Source organism: Gallinula chloropus (genome assembly GCF_964237585.1).
Source record: "Gallinula chloropus genome assembly, chromosome: 3".
Lineage (NCBI taxonomy): Eukaryota > Metazoa > Chordata > Aves > Gruiformes > Rallidae > Gallinula > Gallinula chloropus.
The window spans coordinates 14,509,397-14,524,796 of NC_140087.1; positions in this window are offsets into that span (position 1 = coordinate 14,509,397).

Consider the following 15,400-nt stretch of genomic DNA (forward strand, 5'->3'; position numbering starts at 1 on the left):
AGCTAATTCAGGACCAATAATATCACTTTTGTATACTCCCTCCCAGATTTTAACTTTAGGAAGAATTTAATATATGGAGTATTATAAGAATGTTTTAGATACCAGGACAATTGAGCTGGTTTCAAGAATGGATCTGAAAAGAAATTCTCAGCAGCAGTAGTAAAAATGTACAATTTATTGTATATACTATATACATATGTACATATACAATATTTTGTTTTCTATGTTTCATGTTTTATTGTGAAGAAAAGTTAAACAATATATTTGTTCTATAAAGCCATAGTGTGACAGAATTACACCATTGCAGTCTTCAAAATATATTACTTCTTTTTCCTTGATGTTTGTTTAAGAGCTAACTACAAGTGACTATTATTGACTAATGACTTTGGCAATGATTTACTTGAAAATACCCATGGTTCTGTTAAAAAAACCAACAGAACATTTCCAAAGAGCAGAGCAGATATTCCTGTTTCTTAACAATCAAATTTTATGAACTGGGACTGAACCAGACAGACTCTATTGTTACCACCATGTATTTTACCCACACCTTCATTTTAATTTTTGAATTTGTTCAGGAATGCAAATTACAAGACATCTTGAAGCTATTTATATTAAAATAATTGATTAAATGTTCATTTACAACTAAGTAGATGTTTGTTCTAATACTTTGAAAAATGGAAGACTGGTGTAGGTTATATTATGTTTCAGGAGCTAACTGAACAGTATATGGAAAACAATATTTTATAAATACATTAATAAAGGAATCTATTATTTTGGTTGAAAAATTGCTCACCCACTGCTTTAAAGGAATAATATTGAAAGCATTTATGATTTTCTTTATATACTTGTGTTGTATAAATTCCTCCAAAAATTTGCCAGCTTCCATTTTAGTAACCTGACCAGATCATTAAAAGATTTTAAATTACAAGTGTATGAAATGATAAATTCTTGGTAATAGTCTGTCATTAACTAAACATAGTTAAATGTTTAACATAATTAAATATATAAACATAAATTGCATTTGAGATGTAAATATAACATTCAAACATTGAATTTTCAACATTACACTAAAAATAAACATTCAGAATCCATTATGAAAACACATAACCTGAAATGGAGATGAAAAAGCAATGAAATCTTCCCCTGCTGAACTTGTTTAAATCACATGAAACTGTGAAACATTCATTATACATTTGCACAGGTAGGAAAAGTATGTCAAAGAGGAGAGAAGTGAAATGTGAATAAATGTCTCCCTAATCTCATAAAAAGGGAAAATGTGTATTCCTGTCTTTTATCCAATAAATTTACCACATACAGATTTCCTTTTTGGGAATACAAAAGTCCAATCTTTCCTACTCTTTGGAGTCACATATAAACCCAGAGTCAAGGGACAATTGCACTTCACCATAACCTCCTTCCAATTTACATTACAATCCTATTCCTATATCATATATTTAATGGTCATCTAATGACAAGAGTGAGGCATAGATGCCAAGTCTTGCCACCCTAGAGTTGAGATCCATAAATATTAATGCTTTTCTTACATACTGTCTCCTGGTTGGATGCACTTTTATTTATTTCATACAAAGTAGAAGTTCAACAGAGAAGAGTAAAAAATCCTCTCAGAACTACTCATAATCTGGTATTTACAGGAATTACCGGAATAAGCACATTTATCTTCCCTCAGGCCACAATCTGTCTCATAGAGCATATTTATTAGAAAACAGTTAAAAATTTAAAAAATTGTCTCTTCCTAAAGTGATGAACAGGTAAACTGCATAGTTTTATTTACTATTGTTTGCTTTGATCAGACTTTCAGCACTCAATATTCCCAAAAAACAAGGTTTAAATTTCATTTGAGATATCCCAAATATATCACCCTGCCTCCATATTCTTTAGAAGGACATCCCACCAATGAGTTTTGTCATATGAGGTTCTTTGCCAGATATTGATAGGTATCAAAAGACAGACTTCAAAATAATTATAGCAATTAATTATTATTATTTTATGTATAAAGAACAAAGGACTATGATAAAAGAAACCAAATACTTTGCATCCCTTATTTCAGTTACAATTGCTTCTGTATTACTCCCCATAGAGTGTTTCTAGTAGTCATCCCTCTGTGAGAGGTAATGTTCCTTTACATGGGGTATCTTTGTCAAGTAAGTTAAAACTAAAGATATTATTGCAAAAATCAGTATGCAATTGTTCCCCACTATCTCATAGTGTGGTAAAGTCAAATTTGTGAAATTTATCAGAGATCTCTATAAGGATTTAGGAAACACAGGGAGAGTTTCTGATGAACATGAGTGCTCTGCTAAATCTCGCAAACCTCAGGGAAAGACAGTTTATTTCAAATGGATGTACAAGAACTCATTTTAAGGCACACAATTAATGTTGAGAACCTTAAATATCACTCTACCCCATCTTCCTCTTCAGGAATATGAAATGAAAGAATGGGTGGACTTGATGATCTTAAAGGTCTTTTCCAGCCTTTTAATTCTGTGATTCTGTGATTCTCTGAAATCTAAATATGTAGGAAAATATTTTAATTATTTAAAAACTGTATTTCAATATCCAACAAGTCATAGAATAAAAATAAATTATCAAAGCAGTTTTATACTATTAGTTAGTGTTTCAGACAATGCCATTTCACACTGAAAATATGTGTCCAATGTAAATGGGTGATTCTTTTGAAGTTATTTTATGGATTTATTTTCAGCTGCCTGGTTACTCGTTGAAAAGAACAAACTTAGGAGGGAGACTAATAAAAGTGCTGCATGGAATGTTGTGTCGAGTGTTGCCTTCCAAAACAGAGATGATATCAGAAAGCAGTTTCTTGCTTAATACAGTGACATTTTATATTGTTCTCTTGTAATAGCTAGAAAAGAGAAGCACGCCTCTTCTCGGTCTCAGCCATTTTCAATATCAGCTGCACTAATCTTTTCATTTTCTCAGCCCAGATTTCTGTAACATCCTTAGCTTATGAAATAAGCTTATTGTCCTTACCTTACAGAAATGAAATCTGTTTATATAAATGTAATAGAATTGTTGGTGGGTTTTTTTCCTCTCATTTGGTAGGTATACTGCTTTTGGTTTTGTGACAGGAAAGTGACGGAAGTATTTCTGAAAGGGGACTTTTAGCTTTTCACTCTTCTTTTGACTTTCTGAGATGTCCTGTTACTTTCTATTATGTTTGATAGTCATTGAATTTCTATTTTCAGTGATTTTATACACCCTGAATGTGTTTGGAACATTTTCAGACTTGGAAAAAAGTGTTAAATAGCGACTTTAAAATGTAATGTCTCGGTGTCTTTAAAAAAGGAGAACTTCCTGTGTCTGACAAGTTGCTTAAATCATGCAGAACATGTAACCACTTTCTGCATTGCAATGGCAGAAGCTTATAATTAAACTACTTGTGTATCAATTGCAAAACTTTACCTATCCCTTTGGACATTGCTTCAGCTAAATAGATTACAGGTGATTTCAAATGTGTTAGAACCATTCTAATTTAACTGAAACATTTGTGTTGTGCTTCCAGTTGGCAATAGATAGTTTTGTTTGAGTTGGATTTGTGTGTGTGTGTGCATGCATGTGTGTGTGTGCATGCATGTGTGTGTGAGCTGCTGAAGTGCCTTCTTTTTTTTCAGAAGTGAGAATTTTCCTATAGAATGCCTTTAGATGTAGGACCCAACTACTTCATTTACACCTCAATTGCATTTTTATCACCATCCCCTTCATGCCTGGTATATTTGCTCTTTTAACATACTCAGTGTCTGGCGTATATTTTATGCAACCCAATGAATTTCATGGTCTTTTTGAAGCAATTTAGTGGAAGAGATTCAATTTTTTAATGTGGTGATTACATACAGACTGTCTATCTGACACCTACAGTAGAGACATTGAATTGTCATCCTGCAGACATTCATTCTTCCTGACAATTTAATGTAATTCCCTCCCCCCCATCTCACTTAAGTATATTACAAAAAAACTTCTTCCTTTGGATGACCAAAGTTCATTTTATCAACTTGGACTGCATTAAATCACTTCTAAATAGGAAATTTATACTGAAGACAGCAAATAATCATTACTGGTGATGTCAGCTGGAATACATGATGAGCGTAGCATATTATTTCTGGGGTTTTGAGATAAACTAAGACCAAAGTTTTCTCTACTTCCTGAAAAATTGTCTAAGTCGACTGGGAGAGCAGTCTCCTTGTGGACTCAGACTTCCTGGAATTAACTAGAAATAGAGTGATTGAAGACATGCTTTTCAGAAGCCTAGAGCTAGAATCTGAGTGATGCAAAATAGAATTTATTATTCATCCAAAAATAGAGGTAGGTACATCCTTTTACCTAAGTAAGAAAAGAAAGTTTCAGGTATTATAAACTGAAACTCAAAAAGAACTCTAAACAAAGTTGGTTGTGAGAACATTATCCTTTAAAATGCCATTTTATAATTAATTAATTAATTAATGTTCAATACAAGATTAGTTAGTATTTTTCTCATTAATTATCCTAGTTAATATGCAGGTTTTGATGATGGACATTATAAAGAATCTCTAAAGAATTTTGCTATATTTACCCCTTATATTAATTTGCTGGATGTTAAGATCAGGTAGATTTTTTTGTTTTCTGGGGGGGGTGTTTTGTTTTGTTTTGTTTTGTTTTGTTTTGTTTTGTTTTGTTTTGTTTTGTTTTGTTTTGTTTTGTTTGAAAGGTGACCTAAGCACTTATGTTTTATCATTTACTTATGAGATTTAGTTAATTCTCAATCTTTGTCACCTATGTTTTCATGTTGAGTAGATAGATAGACTTCTTACAGTTTCTGTGAATCAGAACACCTTTAAGAGATTAATATCTTACATAACATAGGTTTTGTAGAAAAATAAATATATCTATAAAGTGCTAACTCATTAAATTGCCAGATTTTTGAATGAGATCTCCCTTAAACTTATAATCTTTTCAGTGTCATTAATTTACAGTTTACAAGTAAAGAGAAATAAAGCAACTGTCACTGGCTCAAGGATGGAGTTTTTGTTGACAAAGGCTGAGTCAATTGGCGATGGTCACAGCACCTCTGGGAATCACATTTAGGAGAAAAAAAACACAAGTAGCTGTTTTTTGCCACCAGAGAAGGGAGTGAGAAGATGTTAAGACACAGTGTAGACACCAAAGTCAGTAAAGTGGGCAGTGGGTGGGTGGGATGCCACAGGTGCCCTTGCAGCCTGTGGGGAAGACCGTGGTGGAGCAGGTGTCCCCCCACAGCCCATGGAAGACAATAGGAAGTAGGGACCCCTACCTGCAGCCCGTGGAAAGGCCCTATGCTGGAGCAGGTGGATACATATGGAAGACGCTGTGACTTGCATTGGAGCAAACCTCTAGTAACACTTGCAGCCTGTGGAAAGAGACAGAGACACAGAGAGACACCCATGCTGGAGTAGGTTTGCTGAGAGGGGGCTTGTGACTCTCTGGGAGACCAGGCTGGAACAGTCTGGGCTTGACAGACTGACAGACATTCTGATTTTATGACTGCACCCCATAGAAGTGATTGATGGTGGGGCAGTTGGTGAAGAGCTGAAGCACTGTGGAAAGGACTCACGTTGGAGAAGTTTGTGGAGGACTGTCTGCCATGGGTAGGATCCCACGCTGCAGTAGGGGAAGTGTTTATTAGATAGCATCAAATCTAAATTCTGGAGATCACATTTATTTCAGTACTCTAAACTGAATCCTGAGGCGAGCCTACATTAGAAATAATGCATACTGAATGATTTTTGGTCCTTTGCCTGTAGGCTTTGTCCTTAATAGTTTAAATTAACCTGATTTCCACATAAGTCCTATATTATCTAGGAGTCCTGCTTTTCTAGTTATCTCTTATTATTTGCCCTGTGGGCATGCACACTTCTGTTGTGAGATGATCATGTTCAGGTACAACACTCACTTTTTTTCCTATAACTATTTGTCAGTGTGCCCTTTAACAGCCTTATTCAGGAATTAAGTCAGAAAGCATATTATTGCTTGGAAATCTGGTACTGGTAGCACTAAAGCATATTTTTGGTCATCCTAGTCCAACTGTATGTAAGAGAATCTTTCTTTTCTTCAAAAAGAAGGTGAAAATTAATTTTCAGTAAGATCTTTGGTATATTTTGCCATACCTTTACTTTCCGCCTAATTCAAATCATCCAAGAGTCTACTCTAGTTTCTGTCAGTGTTCAGGTTCACAAAAACTATTACTCATTAGGCATATTATGAATACAATTCGTTCCACACTTTTTCATTTTCTGCAGAGACTGAGGGTACAAAAGCCAATTATAATTAATCTCTAGTTGCTTGAAAGATCCCTCACTCTGGAAGAATTCTCACCACAGGAGTTATGGGAGATTTCAGTTTTTCATCCACTAACTGAAGTGTCAGAAATGCCCAGAACACATCTGAGAATCTAACTGTAAGTAGTGATTGTAGCCCTTTGCCCTTTTCAGTTAAATACCTTCAGCAAACAGACTGGAAATGGCTGATATCACCATGCTCATCAACCAAGCTAACCTAAGGCTTGGCAACTGATTATAAAAGTAATACATAAATTAAACTATTCTGTATTTTTTATGTAATTAAAACTATTCTTCCTTTAATGAAAAGTTCATAATCATGGATCTTTTGTCTTTAAGAAGTAGGGTTAAAAAAGTATATTCACACTGTTGCATTTGTGTAATCAGTTTCACGTCTACGTTCTGATTATTTTTTACTTTATATTAAAAAATACCACCCACAACAGTATATTTTAATCCTTACTGACAAAATAAAATTTCTGACATATCAGAGATGTAGTTATTTAAAAAATAATTTAAAATTCCTAACAATAGCTGCATATATTTGAAAGAAAAGAGAGAAGAGAGGAGAAGAGAGGAAAGGAGAGGAATAAAGTACTTCATTTGGAAGGGACCTACAATGATCATCTAGTTCAACTGCCCAACCAATTCAGGGCTGAAGAAAAAATAAATTATATTATTGAGAGTATTGTCCAAATGTCTCTTAAAAAAAATGAGTTGGGGCATTGACCACCTCTCTAGCCTGTTCCAGTGTTTTTCCACCGTCTTGGTAAAGGAATGTTTTCTACTGTCCAATCTAAACCTTAATCATTGCATGATTGTCCTGGTTTTGTCCTGGCCAGAGTTAACTTCCCTGAGCAGTCAGCCCAGGTGAGCTGAGTTAGCTTGGGCTGTTTTCCACACCACCTGACATCACTCCCCTATAAAAGGGGCTGATCTGGGAAGGGTGCTCCTAGGTGCTTCCAGGGCAGTCTGAGTGTGATTGGAATGTCAGGTTGGTCCTTGATTCTTACAGTAGTCTGTCTCATTGTTGTGTTGATAGGGTACTCTTTGTTATTACCAGGTCTAAGTGAAACTTGTGGTGGGCTGTTGCTTTCCTTTCATAGAGCTTTTGTCAGTAAACTGTCCCAACCCATGGAGGCTCTATCTGTTTCTCCTTTGTGAGTAAGCAGTGTGTGGTGCTCACCCATTGGTTGGGGCTGAACTGCTAGAATGATTCACACATACCCTGTCACTGGATACCAGGGGTAAGAACTCAGCATCTCCCTCTTCATTTCCCCTCTTCAGGAAGCTGTAGAGAAACTTTCTGAAAGTATGAGTCTGTCTTTACTGACTGCAGAAGGCCTCTCAACGGCACAAGAGAACCTTGATTCAGTTGCCTACACACAGGTGAGTAGGAACAATTTCTGTATTTCTTACAGTGTCTAATAATCTGCAAGTGAGTCAAGGATGGAAGCAAAATCTGTAACCACAAAGGGACAAATTTGGGATAGTTGTGCAAATGGTGCACAGATCAACTTGTGACTGGTAGCATCCATAAGATAAGAAACAAAGGATAAAGAAGGTAGGAAATGTGCCTGTGGAAACCAGTTTTATCTTGCAGGTTAGTCAGGGAAGATGCCTTATGAAACCAAAACTAGTTCTGGTCCTAAAAATAGGATTAAATTTATAACAGCAGATAAAAACACACTTTTTTTTTTTTTCCCCGGGCAGTGGGGAGAGGAAGGAAAACACAAGGGTTGAGCAGGGGCAATTGGGGAAGAAAGAAGCTGCCTATATCATAGAACTCTGAAGCCATCCCAAACTTGTGTGACTAAGATCATCGATAGTGATTATTACTACGTGTGGCATTAGCTCCATGGTACTTTACATTCCAAGCTAATGTTGAATATTTGTATTAAGAACTAATAATTTGGATACTTGATGATAATGGATGATAATTATCCAGACTGACAATATGTATTGTTAATGAATTGTCAATCTGGTGAAGTCTTACTCTGAAGAATAAAAACAGAATGATTTATCAATCTTTTAAAGACACCAGTTCAGTCAACACAAGCCTCTAAATCAGACTTCCATATATGCACATTCAGTGCAATAGGTATGAAGACAGCTAAACCATTCAGAAGTCATGTAACAAATATGCACGTATTTCTTCATTAAAATGGCAGTGGACAGAAGAAGCATTCCTTCAACTTTTTTTTTTTACAATAGCCAAGTTATGTAACAAAGGTTTTCATTATACATAGAGTTTTCATTAAATATTTTCTTGAAATAAATATGCAGCAGCTAGAGGCTGTTTCCATTACTAAGCTCATCTTACAGAAGGCAATTCACTATTTAAGTGACTGTTTTCCAAAAATAGATATTTGACATCCACAAAATTTCTATTATCAAGCTTCAGAATTCCTTGCTGTTTCAAAGGAACTTCTGTCATACAAACTATTGTTGCCTCAGCATCTGGAACGGAGCTCTCCAGAAAGATTTCACCCCTGTGTTCACCATAGCGAATTGAAAACCTAAATTTTTGAGGTGCAAAGCAGTCTTTCATTCTTAACAGCTTAGATAAACTGCACAAAGAAGGAAAGAGATTACAGACAGCAGGCGATTGGATGACAGGTGCACAAGTCTATGGGACCTGAGGAAATTCATTCCTGAGTCAATAGGAAACTGGTAGATGAAGTGACTAAGCCACTCTCCATCATATTTGAGAAGTCCTATCAGTCCAGTGAAGTTTCCACTGGCTGAAAAAGGGGCAACTTAACCCCCAGTTTTAAAAAAGGGAAAAAAGGAAGACTCAGAGAACTATAGGCCAGTCAGTCTCACATTTGTGTCTGGTAAAATCATGGAGCAAACCCTCCTCAAACCTAGCCTCGGGCACATGGAATTTACAGAGTGGTATGATGGCAGCCAACATGGCTTCACTAAGGGCAAATTATGCCTAACAAATCTGGTGGCATTCTATGGTGAGTTACAGAATTGGTAGATAAGGGAAGAGCAACTGGCATCATCTACCTGGACCTGTGCAAAACACTTGACACAGTCCCATATGACAACTTTATCTCTAAATTGGACAGACATGTATCTGATGGATGTACTGGTTGATGAATAAGGAACTGGCTGGATGATTGCATTCAAAGGGTTGTTGTCAATGGCTTGATTTATAAATACAGATGAGTGAGAAGTGTCACTCCTTAGAGGTCCGTATTGGAACCAACACTGTTTAACATCTGTCAGCAACATGGACAGTGGGATTGAGTGCACCCTTAGCAAGTTTGCCAACACCACCGTACTGTATGGTGCCATCAACATAGTGGAGGGAAGAAGTATCATCCAGAGGTACCTTGACAGGCTTGAGAGGTGAGCCTGAGCAAACCACATGAAATTCAACAAGGCCATGTGCAAGGTCCTGCACATGGGTCAGGGAAATCCCAAGCACAACTACAGGCTGGGTGGAGGATGGCTTGAGAGGAGCCTGGAGGAGAAAGACTTGGGTGGTGCATGAAAGGCTCAACATGAGTTAGCTGTGTATACTTGCAGCCAGAAATCCAACCTTATTTTAAGCTACATGAAAAAACATGTGACCAGTAGGTCGAGGGAGGTGATTCTGCCCCTCCACTCCACTCTTGTGACATCCCATTTAGAGTACTGTGTCCAGCTCTGTGGTCCCCAGTACAAAAAAGGCATGGGTCTGTTGGCCTTCTAAAGATGGGCCACAAAGAGAGAGCTGGTCTTGTGCAGCTCATGGAAGAGGAGGATCAGGACAAACCTTATAGCAGCTTTCCAGTACATACAGGTGGACTACAGGAAAGCTGGAGGGACTGTTTGCAAGTGCATGTACTGACAGTGCAAGGGGTAATGTGTTTAATCTGAAGGAGGGCAGATTCAGATTAGAAAAGAGAAGTAAGCCTCCAACTATAATGTGTCACGTCTTTGCTAAAAACACCTGCCTCAAGTTGTTTGTGTGAGACATGAATTGTATTTCATTTCTCTGCATAGATTACTCAGCACAGCATCTTGCAAACAAACCTACTTTTTCCTTCTCTTGCCCTGATGATCAATTAGCAATGCAGTGGGCTATGATGGATGAGGAATGGCCTTGTAACCTTAAGTTATATGAAGCACAAATAAAGTATTTTCCATGGGTATTTTTCACATCATTCAATTCAAACGAAAATGTTTTAGTTTTTCATTTCCAGTTATTTCAGTTGTCTTAGGGGAGAGGCATTCCTCAGTTGTCTGGAGGGAGAAGGCTGGTGAAGGATTCTGTCTGTAAATTCAGCTTCTATTTTACAAAACTACATGAATGTCTCACATCCTCGTTTCTTTTTTGTTATTTACCCTCTTGCTTCTCTGTCTTTGTTCTTTTCCACCTATACGTTTTCTCTTTCTGTCAAGAAAACTGAATGTGTACCTTTGAGGACTCAAGCTCTATATTAGAAAAGCTTACGTACATTATGACTTCTGTACAAGTACTCAATTAAGAATTAATTTTAGATCTTCTATTTTAATTAAATATTAAATGCTTTTAAAAATACGTATTCAGTAAAATGAAGATGCAGAGATAAATTAATCTCTAACTAATCTGAAGCTGCAAACACTGTAAATTGTGCTGTAACCAATGTTACACTTTTAAGAAAATGTAGAGAGAATGCTACATCTCTCTAAGTATGCATTCAAAATTTGTTATTTAACACAGTTTATATAGATTTCATGACTATGATTCAAAGTGCATTTTGAACAGTCAAACTGTAAAAAGGATCATCACAAATAAACCTATGTGAGAGTATTTGTTTTGTTCTTGGAGCCAATTTTAAGAGTGGCTAGTTACTAAAGTATGTACTGGAAAGTTAGAAAAAATATAACTACCTCTTTGCTAAGTGAGAATCATCGATACGGAGATGTGGTGGAAGCAAGTGCTTCTAGGGAGAAAAAGTAATTTTTTAATAAAAACCTGTATATACTAACAATGAATAATAAGAGGACATACTAATGATCATCAGTCTACATCTGTATTATGTGTATATACATATGACATAGAATTATTTAAATAATTTACTTGGTAGTCTATTCCTTAGACAAAGACTATTAAGTAAGAAAGCAGGAGATACATTATCTCTTGCTCTGGTTTGTACTGAATTAATGTGCGCACTAGAGTTCCACTGGAAATGAATAGCAAGTGATCAATTTCAGTAGTGATCACACTCTGGAAAAGATATAAATGGCTAGTCTTACAGCAGAATAACATTTCAAGATTGTACCAGTTGCTAGGGTATATGACAAGTGATATAGAACACCACAACTAAATGCATTTAGGAGAATGACAAACAAGGAAAGCTTTGTTGCAGCAATTAGTACCCCAAAGCAATGTTCCTACTCAAGCCTCAAATCAAACACATGGCTTTTCTTTCTGCTTGAACCTAAACATAAGCGGTATAAAAATAAAACACATTTCTTCTTAAAGTCTCAGTACAAAAGACAGAAGAAGTATTTTATTATTTTGTAAGGCATTCAGCATTTAAAAAATGAGTAGAAAGAGGGTCCAATAGCCCTGGCAATTATTACAAAACATTTCTATTACCTAATAAACATGATCCGTTCTGACTAGTTATTGTAGGAATAAAATGATTCAAAAGAAAGCCCAACCATCACTATTGATATATATATATTTTTAAATTAAATTACCATTTGGTTATACTAGAACCAAATGAATGATTGAAAACAGAAGCTGACATAGAAAGTTAAAAGTTAAAAGCATACTAAATCCCTACAGAAGTCATTTGGGAACTAATGTCTTTTCCTATTTAAAGAGTGTGTCAGATTCATCTATATTTTAACTTAGGGCTGTACCAGTATAATGAAAGGTTCCACATAGTTCTTCAATAACCTGGATTTCCTCTGAAAGAGTTACATATATTTGTGCTTCTTGCCTCCACATGTTATGCTAATAATTTAATATTTTATTGTTTGTAAGACTGTAGGAATTAATACCTATTGACAAATGTGTCCTTTAAACTTAACATTTGTCATTTTAAATTATGCTAAGGAGTTTTGCTTTTCCATCTCACTAGAGACTATGCTTTATTCACACATTTTGTAATATAAATCTTTTATCATGTTGACATCAATAGAGATGTAGCCCCTTCTGAATGGTTAAATAGAAACTTTGAGTATGTAATGAAACTCTTTTATGTCTTCTAAGTTTTAGATGTCCTTATCCTGCATTTATAAGCGTAACGTGTCATCTTAACCTTCTTTAATTCTAAAGAGATTTAGATACATTCCATTTGTTAATTTTAAGTAATATTTTTTAAAAAGTGGAGTTTTTGCATAGGGTTCAGTGATATGATTGAATATAAACATAATTTTAAAAATAAGCATAAATACTTCTATGGTGCAGCTTTTGGCACATAGCATTTTTCAGTCCTCTATCTTAAGACAACTTGACAACCTCTGTTGTATTTATCTAGGTTTCCACTGAATAAGCAAATTCATCTGCCACATGCCCATTAAAAAAATGGAAGATGCCTTTGTATTATTTAGATTTCAAATTGCTGTCAGTGCCACTAACTGTAGATGGGAATGCATGCGCAGAATTTCAGGCTGCAGGGGAACATGTGTGCATTCAGAATTGTTCCCTATTATAATTATTCTGAAGTGAACAATTAAATCTAACAATCTGGAAAACCATTCTACAAGAACAGGTGGGTGAGCTGTCTGAGCAAAGCAAGAAATCATTGAATACAGAAAAAGTGTCTATTCAAGCTCATAAACTGATCCACAGACTTTTGAGAGGTATGTTCAGTCTCATTTTATTTACTGTCCCTCAATAACCTCAAAATAAGGTTTACAGAAAACAGAAGTCTTATCAAAGGCACTAATTTGGACAAGACATAATTTTGAAAGCCCTTAAAAGTTTTGAAGGCAGAGGAAAATACAAAATGAGTACTGTGCAAAAGAATAAGATATGTTTAAAACAATGGAAATCTGGAAAGAAACAGGATGCAATTTTTTAAGTTTGAGAATTACCACTTTATTTAATTACAAGAAGATGATGTTTAATGACAATGGTCTTGACAGATTTCCTGCCTTACCACCTTTCAGCTTCAGGAATGTTTGAAATGTCACATCTGAAGACACTGAAAAAGTATTAATGTTGTTGATTTAATCAAATCACTAATCTAACAAAGGAGTACATTAATAGTATATTAATTTACATCTGGGTCTATGAGTCAGGCTCCAGTATGGGATAAGCACATTGAGTTGATTATCATGTAACAAGACAACATCTGGCAATGTGAAGAAGGAATAACTGTGTCAGGATGCAGCTGTGAAGTGAGTTTTCTTGCAAGGTCCCTCTAAGTTCAGGCCCATTAACAGTAAAACACTGCCTTCTTCCTATTCTTCCTGTGGTAGACAAGCTTTGCAACTGTGTTTGAAAGACTGGCTGCAGTACCTGCAAACACATAAAATATAGAAAGCCCATGTCAAGGGACATACATTTTATAGGTTAGGCCAGCAGGTTCATAGGTTTAGCATCAGGCAACTCAGACAGAACTACCTGAACCACAAATAACTAAGACTGAATTGAAAGGGGATGGTAACTGACAGGAGTAGTGCTGGGAGAAAATGAATTTGAAAAAAACCCTTAAAACTTGCTGAAAGTATTTGTTCCAGTTAATATTTTCCTTGGAAAATACAATTCATTAAAATAGAAAAATGTCATAAAAGTGTATTGATTTTTTTATTGAAAAAGTGTCAAAATGTATTGTTGTCACTTTTGTGTTTCAATATTAAATAAATTTGCTTCAATGAGATAAAAAGACTTTATTTCTAATCAACTTAGTTTAAATGTATGCTTCAGGTTTATATATGAGATATGGTATTGTGGAGACATAAGATATCTACATTAACTATAGCATTTCAGAGTTATTGAAGAAACACTTATAAAAATTACTATCCAAATGAGATGATTCAATGTTGTCAAAAGTGTAGACTCAAATGTCATTGAATAAATATTTTGGTATTTCTACTGTACGGGCTTGTAATTTTAGTTTGTCATTCTAGTCTTGAGAACAAGAACAACCCACAAAAAACATTGAATTTATAGTGAAATGATAATATCAGGGTGGGTTTTTTGGGGTTTTTTTCTCAAACAGCTGTAGAAGGCAAATATGAACAAAACAAGGAGAGACTGCACTTTTGCATACTTAGAGTAGCAATGCCTTCTGTATTGGAGCATATTGAACTTTGTCATTCTGGAGAAAACTCTTAGAATAAAGGAAAGGTCACTGGGATTTATGACAGACAGGCAGAACATTGCTGTTGGGGGTACTTGATTCAGATATATGGGGACTTTCTTCATAAATTCTTGAGAATCCATCTGTACAAAGATTTTTTTTAAAGTTAAATCTATTTGGTGGAACCTCTCTTATATCTCACTTTCCAGTCACCTTGCTGTCAAACTTAACAGTGTTTATTTCAGCATCTTCCACAGCAGAATTTCTAAAAAGATAGGAGTTAAAAAAGCCATATTTTTCAAAGTGATGTTTTTATCCTCAGAACATGATGAAGACTTGTACCCCTCAAGAATGTATTGGGTTAGCTTTTGAACAGAAGATTTCATGACCAATTACAAACACATGTTATTCAGTTTATACTTAGGAGCCAATTAAGTTTTTTTTGAGAAAAAGGTATAACCAGCTTTAAGCAAGAGTATGTAGGCCACATACAATGCCATTTGATCCAGGATATATAGTCTGGTGTACTCAAGACTGTCTATTCAGACATAAACTGGCTATCTCTACCTTCATTGCAATGAAAAGGAACTTCTTTCTAAATATAAAATTTTGGGAAGTCATGTCATAAATGTTACAGTCGAAATTAATGAAGCATAACTTCATAGTTACCTTATCAGAAAACTGAAAATTAAAGTAAAATAACTAAAATTGTGTTTATCATTCAGTTGGTAAAATAACAGAAAAATAAGAAACTAAATTCTTGCTGGATAACAACAAAAAAAAAATTCAATTCTCATTATTTTGATAGTAGGAAGTGAATCCCTGCAAATTCCC